Source organism: Rhamphochromis longiceps, linkage group LG19 (assembly GCF_057381845.1).
Source record: "Rhamphochromis longiceps isolate RC_006_pf linkage group LG19, R_longiceps_female_GT1.1, whole genome shotgun sequence".
NCBI lineage: Eukaryota > Metazoa > Chordata > Actinopteri > Cichliformes > Cichlidae > Rhamphochromis > Rhamphochromis longiceps.
In genome coordinates, this window is record NC_140575.1 from 2,030,490 (window position 1) to 2,047,678 (window position 17,189).

Consider the following 17,189-nt stretch of genomic DNA (forward strand, 5'->3'; position numbering starts at 1 on the left):
AGGAAAAAAAGCATCTGTCTTTGGAGAAGAAAGGAAAAAGAGAGTCACCTCTGAAGACACCAGGCTGTTAATTCCATATGGGTCCTTTTTTCTTTTTTGCTTTGTTTCTTTTCCACCTTTCTTTTGTTGGCCTTGTCTGCAAAGCCTGACCATTTCAATATCTCAGCCCATCTAATAACACTCATTCTCTGTCTCATCCCACTTCCCTGGCCCCACTGTGTGTGTGTGTGTGTGTGTGTGTTACTTGGCCTCTCTCTCTTTCTATCTTTCTCCCCCTCTCTCCCCTCCAGCTAACTGTGATCCGAATCAGTTTAATTAAGTAACAAATTCTGTTGGCATAGTAACAACCCAGCTAATTTATCATGGGAAATAGTCTGTGAGACACACAGGTTGCTTAGCAACAGCCAATCGTGGGATGAGATGTGGCAGTGACAAATTGCACAGGATGCAGATGCGTGTGATGGCGAGCTGCTGATTTTCGTTAGGAAAATTGTGTGTGTGTGTGTCTGTGTTTTCTAGGTGTTTGCATGGAGACGTAGCATTCAACAGACAATCAAAGGCAGATATTTCCTTATATCTGCATTTAAGTTGGATAAAATCAACTTTCAGCATTTACTCCAAACCAGAGAAAACATCATGTGGACATATCTGAATTCCATTTTTGCACTTTAGTCTTTTCCTTTGAGCTCTAGCGATGGATGGCTGTGTCTGTAACAAACTGTGTGACACTTTGGTGATCAAGTTTGGCAAGCTGTGGTGAGGTTTATATGTAGGGCTTATTTGATTTCCTCACTGTTTCACACTGTCATGGTCCTGGGTCAGTATTCTGAGTTTCTGTTGTGGACTTCTTTATTTCTCTGGAAGTTTGAGGTCACTTGTGTTCCAGTCCCCGAGTTTGTTATTCATGGCTCTTGGTTTCTTGTTTGATTACTTCTCCTTTTGTGTCCAGTCTGTCCTAGTCACATCTCTGTGTCCTCTCATCAGTGCGTCTGTGTTTGTTTACCCTAGTCATGTCCCCACGTCTGTCTGGTCTCTCTGAACAATGTCTCCGTTGCTGTCTTTGTTCTCTGTCTTGTTAAGTGAATGCATCTTAGTCCTGGTCTCCATGTTAGTCACTTCCTCTTTTATTTTGACAGTCCCTCATGTCTTGTGTGTTATATTCGGTCTTGCTTCCCTTGTCCCGTCAGTCAGGTTCTGTTCAGCTGTGTTTCCAGGTGTGTTCACTGTGCCCTAATTCCCTCCTGTGTATTTATTGTCCATGTCCCCTTTGTTCTCTGTTGCATCCTCCCTTTTGTCTGTTCCTGTCCTGATTACCCTCGTATTTGGCTTGTGTTTGCTTTACCCTCTTACCAGAAGCCACACTGAGATTTTGACTTTACACTTGTGTGCTGGGTATTGCATTGTGGGTCCACTCCCTGCCCTCCACATGCTCCGCTTCACATGCTATACACTTCCAATTCCAAAAATCAAAGCAAGATCAAATTATCCAAGAACGTGTCTTCAGCCTGCATAACATTTTTTTTAATCTAGCATGAAATCACAACAACAGTCACCTTATATCTCAAGGTACAACATTAAATGCCAAGGATTGTTATCAGGAAGCACTTGGCAACACTACAGAACATGTCACAGAAGTAGATAATTTAAATAGTAAGGAACCAAACAATAGTATCCATAATGCATAATTTACCATTCATACATCCCTCTGTATGTTTTCCTTTCTTTCTCTTTCTGCTTTTCCCACTCAAGGTTCCAAAGTTGTTACATTTCACCTGCACTGACACCATCGTGGTCCTGGGTCTGGAGATTTTTTTTAGTTTTGCTGGTTTGTGATTTTTGGAGGGTTTTGACAAGAGTTTTGTTTTGAACTTTGAATTCTTATCAATATTTCAGCTATCGTTTATTGTTACTTGCCACATTGTTAAAGATATTGAGTTCTAATGATTATTTATTGGCTGCGGTTAATTTGTTTAGTTTCCTTATGTAAGGACAAGAAAGACATTGTGGACAAAACAGGACACTCCCCTTTAGTTACAATATTATAGTTAGTTAAATGGTCTGATTGTTCAAATATGTATTTTCTTTGATTGTGGTAAAATAATGTGTGCCCCAGTCTCCAAATATGACATAGTGCAGGAAGGGTAGTTATTCCTCTGTTACACCACAAGAGGGAGTATCCCCTAAAATGAGCAGCTCTAGCGAGAGTAAATAAGCCCAGCCACTACCCATAAGGCAGTGCGCCTATAAGAGTTGTGTGAGACTGCAAAAGTGTGTAACGTTGTGCTATGTCAATATATATATTTGCAAGTAAGCAGATACAAGATGGTAAATAACTTAAAATGTATCTACAGGTGAGTCCACGGGGTTGAAGAGAATGTGGGAAAGTTGGCCGTTAATCCCCACTATGTGTCATTGGTATATAAGTTATTGGTAGCGATGTGAATTAGCCGTGATGCTAACGATTAGCAGCTAGATCTAATTCATTAGTTTGTGCGGAAACCTCGTGGCGCTTTTGTGGCTTTATACCTGTACCGGGCTGTAATCACAGCAGATATAGACTGGTGGATGACACTATCTTTTGTTTATGTTTATTTCATTGTTGCACTGTAAGAAATATTAGCAATTTGAGTTTAAAGACTAACCATAAGGCAGTGCGCCTATAAGAGTTGTGTGAGACTACAAAAGTGTGTAACGTTGTGCTATGTCAATATATATATTGGCAGATACAGTAAAGGCGAACTCACAAAGCCACACTGGTTTGAGTTCATTTTAATCCAAGTGTGCAACACTTATGCTGTTTTCAGCTTTGCACTTCGGTCTTTCCTTGTGTAACTCTTTGCCCTCCTCACCTTGTGTATTTATTCCTCCAGTGGTCGTTGAAAGTTCTCAGTCATCCAGGTCATCATAGTCTAAGGAGCTGGGAAAGAAAAGCGAATGTTTTTCGAATGTTCACCTCTCATCCGAGAATCTTCTTCAGTTTACAAGCGAAGAAGCTTCTCGGAAGCGCTTTCCTTTTCAAGATCCTTAGACTATTCCCTTAGATGCCAAACTGTCATTGTAATATCTTTTCAAAGATGAGTTATATAAATTACCTTTTGTGGTCCAGTTTTTTATTACATTTATTCCAAGATGAAAGCAGACATCAAAGACCTCACCACTTGTCAGGATTTCTTGTTCTTTTTTTTTATAACATGGAAGTGCTTTGCTGACACCACCTGTTTCCAGCAGCAGATGTAAAAGCTTTCATGAACTGGCTATAGATTGACTCCCTGCTGTGTTATAGCAATCAGTGAAAGAACAGCAGCAACACTGACATTTATTCATAAGAAAATGTCACTGAATATTAGTTTAAAAGTTGGTGTAGATGTGGCTCTTGAGCCTCCCTTGATAACAACTTGCAGACAAACGTGTTTGTGTATCCTAGACACTCCTACACTTTTTAGTACCACAATAGCCTTCAGTGACATCAGTGAGGGGTTTGAATAAACCACATTTCAGTGTTTTTTTCACCTCTTTTTTTCAAACATGTGAAGGTTGTATAAAGAGGAATTATTCATTTTCTTCTGGACTTTGTTTCTGTCACGGTCCTGCTCTTGGACCCAGCATTTCCAGTTTTTTAGACTCCTAAGTTTATCATTAGTTACATTTATCTTGATTGTAGTTTGCTTATTGAGTGGTTTATATACTACTGTTTACTTTTATCTTATCTCCAGAGTATTTTGAATCCCTGATTACTGGTTTTGCCTGGTCTGTAGTTGTGTTTATATTTCATATGATGGTTTGAACTTGGTGCTTTTTTCTTTTAATGGCTCTGTTGGTTAGACTCTCAGTTAAGTCTTTAAGGTTTTGTGTGTGGCTGCCACTTCCCTGGTGTATCTTGTCTTCATCCCTGTGGCAGGTGATCCCATTATGTTATTTCCTGTTTTATTTCATTAAACCCTTGCTTCACATGCTTAGCATTTAGTTTTACTTTACCTAGTATGTTTCCCAGTTGTTTGATCAGGTGTGTTCTGTGTAGCTGTGATCATTTCCCTTGAGGAGCTCTGTGTGTGGAAGTAGCATCAGTTTTCCCTTATTCTTTGTCAGTGCAACTTTTATTCCTTCCTGTGATGTTTCTCGTTTGTTTTGTGTCCGTTTTCCCTGCGTTTAGTTTATCTAGAGTCACTGATTTGGTACCTTTATTACTTTGTTTTACTTTGGACTTTTCCTCATGTATTCATTAAAGGTTTCTAAGTGTTCATGTTGTCTAAAAGCGACTGAGTCTGCCTTTGGTGTCCACAAACACACACATCATGACATTGTCAGTATTCTTGTGTAACAAGGTTCAAATATTAATTAATTAAACTCGGGGCAACACTTGTTGGTGTCAGACTGTTCTTAGATGATGTCCAGCACATAGATCCATTTTTCTCAATGCATTTCCAATGTATCTAAATGAAACAAACTAAAAACGATTAAAACAACAAATTAGTGGAAAACTTGTCTATATCCAGTCGTTAAGTGATGACGTGACGAATCCTACTTCTGGGCCTAAAGTAGTCTGCGTTTAATATGGCTTTTGTGTTGTTAACATGTTTAATGTTTTGTATTTTCTTCTATTTAATCTGAAAAAGCTCCTAAAACAGTCAGTTGACCTCCCTCGGCTTTTATTACCGCTAATCATTTATTTAAGCTCAGTTTTTAAAACCTTAGGATGTAACTACAGCCCAGCCCATGCAGCAGTATATGAATGACTAACCTCGTATTGTGGATGGATTATCTCAGTTGTTCTCCTGGCTGAAGTTTGGTCCTTTTACAGCATCCTGCCATGCGATTACATTTGTTCCTGACCACCGAGAACACTCACCTTAACTTTTATCGAGTGGAAAAAAAGTTAGCTTGTTTATATTATGCTAACATAGCTGTGTCGCTAGCGGTCACGTAGCACATCATTATATACCAGCTAGCCCAACTTCAGTAACCCTACAAACGTCACTGCTGTTTAGTTTTCTGTCTTCATTTATGTTGGAAGTGATAACAGAGCTGTACGTTTTAATTTGTTTCCAAAACCCCGCAGTCAGGACATGCTATATTGTATTTAGATAGAAGCTAGCAAGCTAACTTCCTGCTAACTTCTAACTCCGTTAAATGTCATAAATTCTGTTTTCATGAATGCCTGGATGTTAAACTCAGTTGTTACACCTGGTAGAGCAGAACGCTGATCATTTTATTAAAGATGAAAGACTTTAGACAGTTTTTCAACTCTCAGTAATGCCACAGTGATGTTTGATATATGGACCTGCAGCGGAGTTTAGGCCCAGACACGGCTAGTGACGTCAGACTGAACAACCGGATAGAAATGTCGTCAGCTGCTTTTTAAGAGAATTAATGGAGTGTGCACAGAATAATGACAGTGAAAGAGATTTCCACACCTTGGTAACACTGCCTGAAAAGCTTGACCCCCATGTGTTTTGAACCAAGTGCGTGGGGCCAACAGCAACATGTCAGAGATATACTGGTGGGCTTCACCATGTGGAGCCCTAAAAGTTAAAACTAAAAGTTTAAAATGAAACCTAAAATTTACTGGAAGCCAATGACGAGAAAGCAAACCTGGATTTTTGTGATATACAATCTTCTTGCCACAGCATTCTGTACTTGTTGAAACAAGTAAAAAGACAGTAATCCAAGTGAGATGAGATAAAAACATGAATAATCATCTCAAGTTCCACCTTTGGCACCAGTAGTCTGAGTCTATGTTTCTTAGATGATAAAAACAGTTCTTTTGGCTGGAGTGATTCCTGACTGACACTGAACTGTCAAATATAACTCCCACATTTCTGAGACTCAATTCAACAGAAGAGCCTGAGAAACTGAAACACTTGGTCCATACAAACAGTAAAGGTTTTCTCAGATCGATACAACATGAACCATTTTAAAACACCAGTATTGCCAAACAAATCCTTAAACTTATTTATCATTATACTGTAATACTGAACAGTATCAAGAGCAGAGGTGAGATCCAGTATAACCAGAACTGTGTACTCTCCAGAGTCTGCTGCCATCAAAATGTTACTACACACTTTAAGTAAAGCCGTTTCAGTCGAGTGCAATTTGCATAAACCAGACTGGAAAATGTCCATAACAATATTTAAAGTGTTCTGCTGCTGTTTTTTCCAAGATCTTTGACATAAATGATATTAGCCTGTAACTGTTTGGAAGAGATGCATCTAAATGAGGTTTCTTTAATAGTGGTTCAACAATAGCTTGTTTATAGAAGTTCATATAAACAGTATTATCAAAGAAGACTTTAAGATTTTTCTTTTTTGAAGTTTTAAGATTTGCAACATATTCTGTTCTGGCATTTTTAACATTTCACTAAGTGAGAAAATAGATTCCTTGAGATGTGCCCCATAACCCTCAAGCTTGGAAGCCTTCTACAAATGTTCTAACTCGCAATAATATCTCCGAACATTTAGGATATTTTCATTTATCCAGGGCGAAAACTGGAAGAATGGACAACGCTTTGTTTCAGAGGTGCCACTGTATATAAAATAGATTTACATTGATTGTTAAAAGACAGAATAAGTGAGTCGATGTCACTATGAGCCATGCGAGGGTCTAACACGCCAGAGAACCTTCCAGCCGCATCTTGGTTTATAATCCGCCTTTGGATCATCAGTAAAAGGATCAATTAAAAAATATCCAGCTTTGGTCACTCACATGTACATCCTCCACACATACATCGAGTATATTTAAACCCAGGAAGAAAAAACATCCAGTGTGGCCCTTTGTATGTGTGGGGCCACAAACATGCTGCCTAAAGACTGCAGCAGCAGTGTTAGAGGATGCATCATCAATATGGAGCTTCAAATCTCCCAGTATTACAACCTTCTCCAATTTAATGACGATGTCAGAAGGTCATCTGACATCATCATAGCTGTCACTAAAAACAGAGAACAGATGACGGACACGAGGTGAACATAGTGCTGCCGAGCCATGGACCCCAGGTCAAAGACGGGAGGGTGGCGTCCCCACACAGTGTCAGGAGAGGACGTGGTCGCAGGCACGGGGAATCTACCAACAGAAAAGAAGCTAGCCTCTAGTATCACTCAGACACCATTCCCGTCTTGCGAGTGAGGGTCCTTTGTTTTTTGCACAGTAGCACACACTCAGGTGAGGAACACACACGAGGAGGAAATGTTTTTCTGTAGCTCTCCCAGATATCACAGTAGCCATCCATCGAACCTTTAATGTTTAACAGTGTACTCCGAGTGAAAGCAGCAGAAACAAAGGTAAAACACAAAACAGTAAAAGTGACATTGCAAATGACGACGGACAGCAATGGAAAAAATGCAATGTCGGCTCCCCCAGGGCCTCTTAAAAGTAGGACATGCCCTAAACAACTCTTCCAGCCACCTCAGCTGGCTCGAGCAGCAGCTCTAAACTCAGCCCTCATTGAACACCTGATCTCTAAGGGAGAGCCAGCCACCCTTTGGAGAAAGTTCATTCATACAGTCGCTTGACATTTGTTGCCATAATTGGGCTCAAAGTGCACTTGGACTGACTTAACTGTCAGTTTTAAAATGTTCATTGGACAGCTGGCAAGTGTTAACTGGCAACATGTAAATAGCTTTACTACAAGACAAAGATTATGATGTCAACAATGACCCAGATGAAAAGAAGAGGATACTGCAGATTTTGTGATTGATTGCAACTGTCTTACTTGTTAAGACCATGAACAGAGGCTCAGGAGCCCAAAGCTGACAGGAAAATGCAGGTGTAGACCGGGCAGGCAGGATGCAAACTGGTAAATCCTTTGCTTTGCAGGGACCAGAAAAGACAGACTGAAACAGGCGAGAGTGGCTTGAGGTTTTTGCAGTTTCCAGATACGCGAAGTTCCAGACAAACAGATTTCCAGGAGGAACTCTGATAACTAGAAAGATGACACGGAAACTGAGTTACAGAAGAGCACAGACACTAACAGCTAACAAGGAAGGCCATCACTACATTAGTGAGAACAATCTGGGGGACAGCTGTGACACCACAGCCTTAAAGCACAATGAACTGTGCCATTCAGGACAGGTGCAGAGAGGGCAGCCTGAGCAGGAAGCAGTCCTTTCTGGAAAACAGTGCAAACCTGGCAGTTCCACCTGAGATGGAAAAAAGGTCAGAGAGAGGGAAAAAACCCAAACCCAGCCCTACTCGACCATAACATTCATCATCTGTATTTTGCTACAATGACTTATTCCATCCTGCCATAGTTGAAGATCCTGGATATCATTCCCATTTCCTGTAATGTCAAGACACAAATTTCAAAAAGAAAAGTACATCTCTGACAGGAATCCCGTCTCAAACAGCTCCACTTTTTCACGACAATTGTCGCTCAGAGCATGTGGGGCCATTTCCATTTGCAACAAAGATGTTTGGTGTAATACATATCCTTGATATGTTGTCTCTCTCCAGTGCACAGTCCTATCATAAACCAGAGCGGCCCTAATGAATGGCGCACCCACTGGACTATGTGCTTACATGATGAAAGTTATTCATCACATTTGAATTATTCTAATCAATTTGCTGTCAAGCTAACTGCTGGGGCCGTTACAGTGACACTGCCGTCAAGCACCGTTTGGTTGCAGCTCGGTGCTGCCCGTGAAATTTATACTTTCCATAAGTACTCATAAAACCTTCACAGCATGACTGAGCAGGGAGAGTCACCCCCACCCTGACAGCAAACCCGCCCAGACATCCTAGTCAAGATGACAGCTGTAGACAACAAAGTCACTCACAGACAAATAGACAAGATTATGTACACAGCTCTGCAATAGCAGCAAAACAGCTTGCAAACATAATAAAGAGTAGTCGCATCATTTTTCCTTTTCCGGTGCACAAATAAAGACATTTAAGAGCAAGCGGGCCCAAAATTTCAATGATTGCAGCACAACACAAGGTTGTTCCTCATATAGGCTTCGCTCATAGCAACTGGAAGCATCCGCCGCTCTCACTTCCTGCATACATTTAACACTAACCATAAAAGCCAAGACAGCAAACCAGTCAATCCCACACTGACTGCTGCAATCACCCACTGACTATGGAAAACAGCAGCTTCCCACAGGCCAAGAGTCCACGGATAAACATGAGACCGCTTTTTCTTTTATCATCTGACTACGCATTAAGTCACGGGTCCGACTTCTTCACATTGGCTGAATCTAGCGAGTAAGCTCAATTAAAAAAGTATTTTTTCTTAACTTGTGTCATTATTGTACATGTTTGTACAACTAGATTAGATTAGATTAGATGAAACTTTATTAATCCCTCGGGTGGGTTCCTCCGGGAAATTCAGTTTCCAGTAGCAAAGCACCGAAAGAAGTTGCATGTTACAGATACTATACAGATAAACTATATAACCAGAAATATGAATATCTGTATGTGGAATTTTGAATTTGTTTGTTGGTGTTTCCTCAACAATGGGACTTAACAGGACTGCTTCAGCTGATTTGTTGTATTTCAAATAGCCCATGCTGAGAGAGACTTTGGTGTGTGTGTCCCAGACTGTGAATCCTGGTTACATTTTATGAAGACAAAAACCAGTGAAAATTATAGGCTGGTCCTTAAAGGGTTTTCAGCTGTTCATGTTCAAACATTGCCTCAGATTTCAAAGTGTGAAAACAACAACAACAATGGCCTGAAGGTGGATGGATGGGCCTTGGAAAAGATGAAGTGACATTAAAAGGTTGCAAACCTGCGGAAGCATTGGTGTGTGTGGGTGGACTTTCCCCTCTCAGTGAAGCCTAGGAAAGAATTTCAACAAACTTACCTTTTAATTTTTTTGACAACCCCACTGAGATATGTGAGATATTAATCGTTACAAAAAAATGTCAAATTATATTACAAAAAAGGGCCATAAGGATAAGCCATAAAACTGGTTACAGAGATCATACAAATCCACTATTCTTAAAATCAAAAATTCAAACAGACTAAGTAAAGATATGAAGCAATGTCTGAGCATGGCGCAGTTTAAAAAGCAGTTTAAGGATGTGGTTTTTACAGGGTACAGGGACGAGTTAGAGATTTGATAGGGTGTTCTTGTCCAATATTTTCATGTGTGTGCGGGTGCACGGGTATGTTGGTGTGGGTATCTATATATCTGTAGGTTGTGTATCCTTTGAGGTGTTACTGGGGTTATTGAAAATGTGTACATGTATGTATGGATAGATAGAAATATATATATATATAGGGGGTGGGATTAAATAAGCTTATGCTTCTTCCTGCTCCTTTTTGAACATGAAAGTTATTTGTTGTTGTGGTTGCTCGTTTTCCTTCTGTTTTGCTTTGTTTATTTGTCTCTTTTTAATTCTATGTTGTTGTACTTTTTCAACATGTTCAAAATAAAGAATCAATCAATCAATCAATCAATCAATCAAGATGTTTAGTTTTGGGTTTTTTTTTGTTTTTTTCCTGTCCCGTTTGGATCTTTAGCCATCAGAATTGTTGTCTGAAGGCCAAGAAAGATGCCAAGTGGATTTATTTTACCAAGTGGATCATCATGGCCATATTGGTCCATTTGATTGATCTTTATTATAATTATGTATTTATTTTATTTTTTAAAGACAGGACAGACATGACTGGGGGATAGGACAGAAGAATGAAAGAAAGAGAGAGAGAGAAAAACAGAGGGGAGAAGAGACGGTGAGAAAGGGGGGAAGGAAAAAAAAGAAAAACAAACCTGTATGGAGATAAAAAAAAACCAGAAGAGAAAAACAAACAACAAAGAGCAACATAATAAAAACAATAGATAACAGTAGATACTTTTTTAATTTCACCTGTTGAGAATGAAAAAAGAAAACAAGCAGAAGAGAACGAGAGCAATACAATAAACAACATCACAATGATATATGGGAATATGACAGTAAATACTAAATATTAAACATTATTGTGCAGCACATAAGATCAACAGAACACAGTGTGTTGATCCCCCCGAAGTGGCCCGAGCGAGCCCCAGGCTCCAGACCCCGACAAGCAGCCACCAAGGCTTTCATGGATTTCATGGGTTGCTTCACCCATGAAATCCTTTTTAATCAGCTGCAGGTATTCACACCAACAACCTTCCTGTCAGCTGACACGAAACCACCGAAGCTGGTGAAGGCCCAGGATCCTGCAGCAGCCACCAGGCCCAGGATCCTGCAGCAGCCACCAGGCCCAGGCTCTTCCAGCAGCCACCAGGCCCAGGATCCTCCAGCAGCCACCAGGCCCAGGCTCTTCCAGCAGCCACCAGGCCCAGGATCCTCCAGCAGCCACCAGGCCCAGGCTCTTCCAGCAGCCACCAGGCCCAGGATCCTCCAGCAGCCACCAGGCCCAGGATCCTGCAGCAGCCACCAGGCCCAGGCTCTTCCAGCAGCCACCAGGCCCAGGATCCTCCAGCAGCCACCAGGCCCAGGCTCTTCCAGCAGCCACCAGGCCCAGGATCCTCCAGCAGCCACCAGGCCCAGGATCCTGCAGCAGCCACCAGGCCCAGGCTCTTACAGCAGCCACCAGGCCCAGGATCCTCCAGCAGCCACCAGGCCCAGGCTCTTCCAGCAGCCACCAGGCCCAGGATCCTCCAGCAGCCACCAGGCCCAGGATCCTCCAGCAGCCACCAGGCCCAGGCTCTTCCAGCAGTCACTAGGCCCAGGATCCTCCTGCTCCACCAGGCCCAGGATCCTCCAGCAGCCACTGGGCCCAGGCTCCTCTAGCAAGGCACCAACAAGTAAATCAACAGTGACTTCAACGGGCCATCACAAGGAAATACCAATCTCATCATTTTCAAAATGCCACCTAAAAAAGCAAACCCAGGAGTTGAAGAGGAGTTGGAGGAGATTAGGAAATCGCTTAATTTCATGTCTGATGAACTGAGCAAAGTGGCTAAACAACAAGGTATGCTACATGACCTAATGGATGAAATAAAACAACTAAAAAACCTCATAAAGGACAAGGACAAGAAAATAGACGACTTGGAACGGCGAATCGAGGACCTTGAACAATACACAAGAATGGATGATTTAGTCATAAGTGGTCTGGAGACGCAACACCGAACCTACGCCAGAGTAACAGCTGGCGGAGGTAAAGACGGTGAAGATGCCCCGGTAGAGGAGCTGCAAACGCAAGTGATAAAATTCCTTCAAACGAAGAATGTAAGTATTCAGAGCCATCATATTGCAGCATGCCACACGCTTCCCAGAAAAGACAGTAAAACAAAGCCAGCAATCATTCTTCGGTTTGTGAGTCGCAAAACAAAGATTGAGTTACTGAAACAGGGTAAGAAGCTAAAAGGGACTGGTGTGTATTTAAATGAACATTTAACGAAAAAGACTGCTGAAATTGCAAGACAGGCCTGAGAAATTGCAAGACAGCCTGAGAAAACAAAATAAGATACAAGCGACATGGACGAGGAACTGCAAAGTAACGATAAGACTAAATGGCAATCCCAAAGAAGCGAAAGTTGTGATGATAAGAGAACTCAAAGACTTAGAGCAATATAAATAATCAGGAATCTGCTATGGAATCTATTGGAAAAGTGACGATTGGATAATGAACAATGGGTATGGAAAGTGTTTCTGGCCTTATGGCTCAAAAACAATGGAAACAACAACAACAAAAACACATAAATGACAAGTTTGGACACAGATTATAGGTTTCCATTCGGAGATATTGAAGAGGAAGACTTTGATTATGAAAAGGACTGTCAAGGTGGTTATTTTGCCACACACGCTGAGAAAACGAACTTCAAAACGTTTAACTATGCAGAGCACAACATGCATGACCCTGAAAGTAACATTGACCCAGATACCCACTTCTACAATAACACCAATAATACTTGTGAGTACTATACAGATGACCAATTCAATGTGAATATTAAAATGGCAAATGCATTGTCGGTCATACATTTCAATAGTAGAAGCCTGTATAAAAATTTTTCTAAAATTACAGAATGTTTAAGTAAGTTAAAAAAGTTTAATATGATTGCAATATCAGAAACATGGCTCGATAATGAGAAAGTTAGTGAAATGGGACTGGAAGGATATGAATTATTTACAATGAACAGGGTGAATAAAAAAGGAGGCGGTGTTGCTTTATATGTAGATAAAGTTTTGAAATGTAGTCTGATTGAATGCATGTCAAGCACCATAGATAACATATTGGAATGTGTCACTATTGAAATTCATGTTGAAAAAGCTAACAATATAATTATAAGTTGCATCTATAGGACACCAGGTTCAGGCCTTGAGATATTCAATGAAAAACTTGCTGCTATGTTTAGCAACCTAAATGATAAAAAAGTGCAAATAATTTGTGGTGATTTTAATATAGATTTGCTAAACCCAAATGGACATCAGAAAACAACAGATTTCATAAATACAATGTATAGTAACTACCTTTTCCCTGTAATTATAAAACCAAGTAGAATAACAATTGATACAGCTACATTGATAGATAATATATTCACAAATAAAATTGACCATGAAATAGTAGGTGGACTTCTTATAACTGATATAAGCGATCATCTTCCTGTTTTTGCAATTTTTCAAAATTATTTTGGGATTAAAACTAAACAAAAGAATCAAATATTTGATATGATACGACATAGAACAACAAGAGCCATTGCTGCCCTCCAGGTGGACTTAAAGGAACACAATTGGAATGAGGTTTTTGCAAATGAAGATTCAAATAGTGCATATGATGCATTCTTATCAACTGTAATTTCACTATATGAAAAACATTGTCCTTTAATGAAAATCACTAGAAAGCATCACAGATCAAATAAGCCATGGATCACAAAGGGGATAGAAGATGCATGTAAAAAGAAAAATAATCTATATAAGAGATTCATAAAACAGAGGACAAAAGATGCTGAAATAAAGTACAAGTTATATAAAAATAGATTAGTAAATATTATAAGAACAAGTAAGAAAGAATATTACCACAAATTATTGGAGCAAAGTAGAAGTAACACACAAGAAACATGGAGGATATTAAACAGTATAATCAAAAAGGGCTCAAAAAATAAGAATTATCCAGATTATTTTAAAAAAGATAAAGATATTGTGCTTGATAAAACTAAAGACATTGCAAATGAATTTAATGATTTCTTTGTAAATGTTGGCTTTAATTTAGCAAAAGAAATTCCAGAGTCAAGAAATAATAACGACCTAAATAAACATATTACTCAGAATGTGTCCTCCATGTTTATTGGTGCTGTAACTCATAGAGAAATAATTGACATTGTGAAGACATTTAAAAATAAAAAGTCCACTGACTGTTTTGGTATTGACATGATGTTAGTTAAAAGTATTATAGAATGTATAGTGCAACCTTTCACATACATTTGTAATCTGTCCTTTCAAACTGGTGTGTTTCCCTCACAAATGAAAATAGCAAAAGTTATTCCAATCCATAAAAACGGAGAGAGATGTCAGTTTACCAATTACAGGCCAATATCACTACTCCCACAGTTCTCAAAAATTTTAGAAAAGTTATTTGTTAATAGACTTGATAAATATATTGAGAAGCATAATCTCCTAAGTGATAACCAATATGGCTTTAGAGTGAAAAGGTCCACTTCAATGGCAGTGATGGAACTTGTTGAAGGGATATCTAATGCTATAGATAATAAGGAATATACTGTTGGTGTTTTTATAGACTTAAAAAAGGCGTTTGATACAATTGATCATTCTATATTAATGAATAAACTAGAGAGATATGGCATAAGAGGGATAGCATACAAGTGGATGAAAAGTTACCTGGATGACAGATATCAATATGTCGAATTCAATAATGTAAAATCTAAGCAGTTGAAGGTAACTTGTGGTGTTCCTCAGGGCTCTGTGCTGGGCCCTAAATTATTTATATTATGTATATAAATGACATATGTAGTGTTTCCAAACTGTTAAAATGTGTATTGTTTGCTGATGATACCACTCTGTACTGCTCAGGTAAAAACTTAGAACAGCTTCTGACTGCAGCGGAAAAGGAGTTAAATATATTAAAAAACTGGTTTGATGTAAATAAGTTATCATTAAATATAAAGAAAACAAAATTGATTATTTTTGGCACTAGACAAATTAAAAATGTATCTAAAATAAGGGTTAATGGAATTGAAATTGAAAGAGTGTGCGAAAATAAATTTCTTGGAGTGATAATTGATGATAAGCTGAGTTGGAAGTCTCATATAAACCACGTGAAAACAAAAATGTCAAAAACCATTGCTATTCTCTATAAAACAAAGCATGTCCTGAACAAAAAATCATTATACACACTTTATTGTACTCTGTTGCTTCCATATATGACTTACTGTCTGGAGATATGGGGTAATGCATATAAAACAAACACTCTTCATATTTTCAAGTTACAAAAAAGAGCTATAAGAATTATAAACCAATCAAACTATATAGAACCAACTAACATTTTGTTTATTAATCTGAATACCCTGAAATTTTATGATTTAGTTGAATATAAAATGGCACAGATAATGTATAAAGCACAAAATAACTTGCTTTGCCCCAGTACTCAGAAGCTGTTCAAAGTCAGAGAGAGTCAATATGACTTAAGGGGAACAGATTTCTTAAAAAAAAACAAGATAAGGACAAATATAAAGCAGAGATCGGTGCCAAGGTTGCACATCTAATCTTGGACACTTTTAAACCTGACCCTTCCTGGCTGCCAGAGATTCTACGCGGCGTGGAGAACAACAAAGGACGGGCCGCTCATCCGAGGCGCAGAACAAAGAAGCGCCGGGGAAAACGCGCTGGTATTAGGAACAGACTGAGACAGCAGGCGCATCGCGCACCACTGCCCAGTATCCTACTGGCCAATGTACAATCCATGGAGAACAAGCTCGATGACCTAAGAGCAAGGGTCACCTTCCAACGTGACATGAGGGACTGCAACATTCTGTGCTTCACGGAGACATGGCTGACCCCCACCGTGCCGGACCAGGCCGTAACTCCGTCGGATTCATTCTTTGTGCTCCGCGCGGACAGAACGGCAGAGTCGAACAAAACCAAAGGTGGAGGAGTGTTTTTCATGGTAAACAGAAAGTGGTGTGATGCCAGGAGCATTTCTACTCTCTCCAGCGGCTGCTCGCCACATCTGGAGTTCCTGAGCATTAAGTGCCGCCCTTTCTATCTGCCCCGTGAGTTCACCTCAGTCATCGCCACGGCGGTCTACATCCCACCCCAAGCGGACACAGGTATGGCTTTGTCCGAATTACATGATGTGCTGAGCTCGCTTCAAAACAAGGACCCGGGCGCAGCCCTCATTGTAGCAGGAGACTTTAACAAAGCGAACCTCAGACAAGTCATGCCAAACTTTTACCAGCATGTCTCGTGTCCAACGAGAGGGGATCGTATTTTGGATCACTGCTACACGCCATACAAGCAGGGCTACAAAGCTGTCTCACACCCGGCTTTTGGGAAGTCTGACCACAACGCCATCTTCCTCATTCCCCAGTATAAACAAAGCATACGGAGGGAAGACGTGACCAAGAGGGAGGTAAAACGGTGGACTGCCCAATCAGAAGCTACGCTACAGGACGCACTCAACGACGTAGACTGGGACATGTTCAGAGCATGCGCAGTCGACATCAACGAGTTTACGGAAGTAGCAGTATGCTTCGTCAATATGCTAGCGGAGGAGATTATCCCCACTGCGAGAGTCACCACATTCCCAAACCAGAAACCGTGGATGGACAGATCGATCCGCACTGCAGTAAACACCAGGACCGCCTCCTACAACGCGGGTCTCGCCACTGGCGATATGAGCGCCTACAAAGCGGCCTCATACGGCGTGCGGTCAGAGATGCCAAACGCAGGTACCGGGAACGTGTGGAGTCCCGCTTCCACCAGGGCGACACACGGAGTATGTGGCTCGGACTACGCACCATTACGGACTACAAAGCCAGGGACACTGCGCCGATCAACGCCGACTCTGCATTCACCAACGAGCTGAATCGGTTCTACGCCCGTTTCGAGGTTAGCCAGGCGGCTAATGCTATCTACCGCCTGACTACCGAGGACAGTGACGTCATCAGCGAGAGACCGGTGACCAGCATCGCGGAGCATGACGTCCGAGCGGCACTGAGGAGAGTGAACACAAGGAAAGTGGCGGGGCCAGACGGCATCACCGGCCGTCTGCTGCGCTGCTGTGCTGACCAGCTAGCAGGTGTGTTCACTTACATC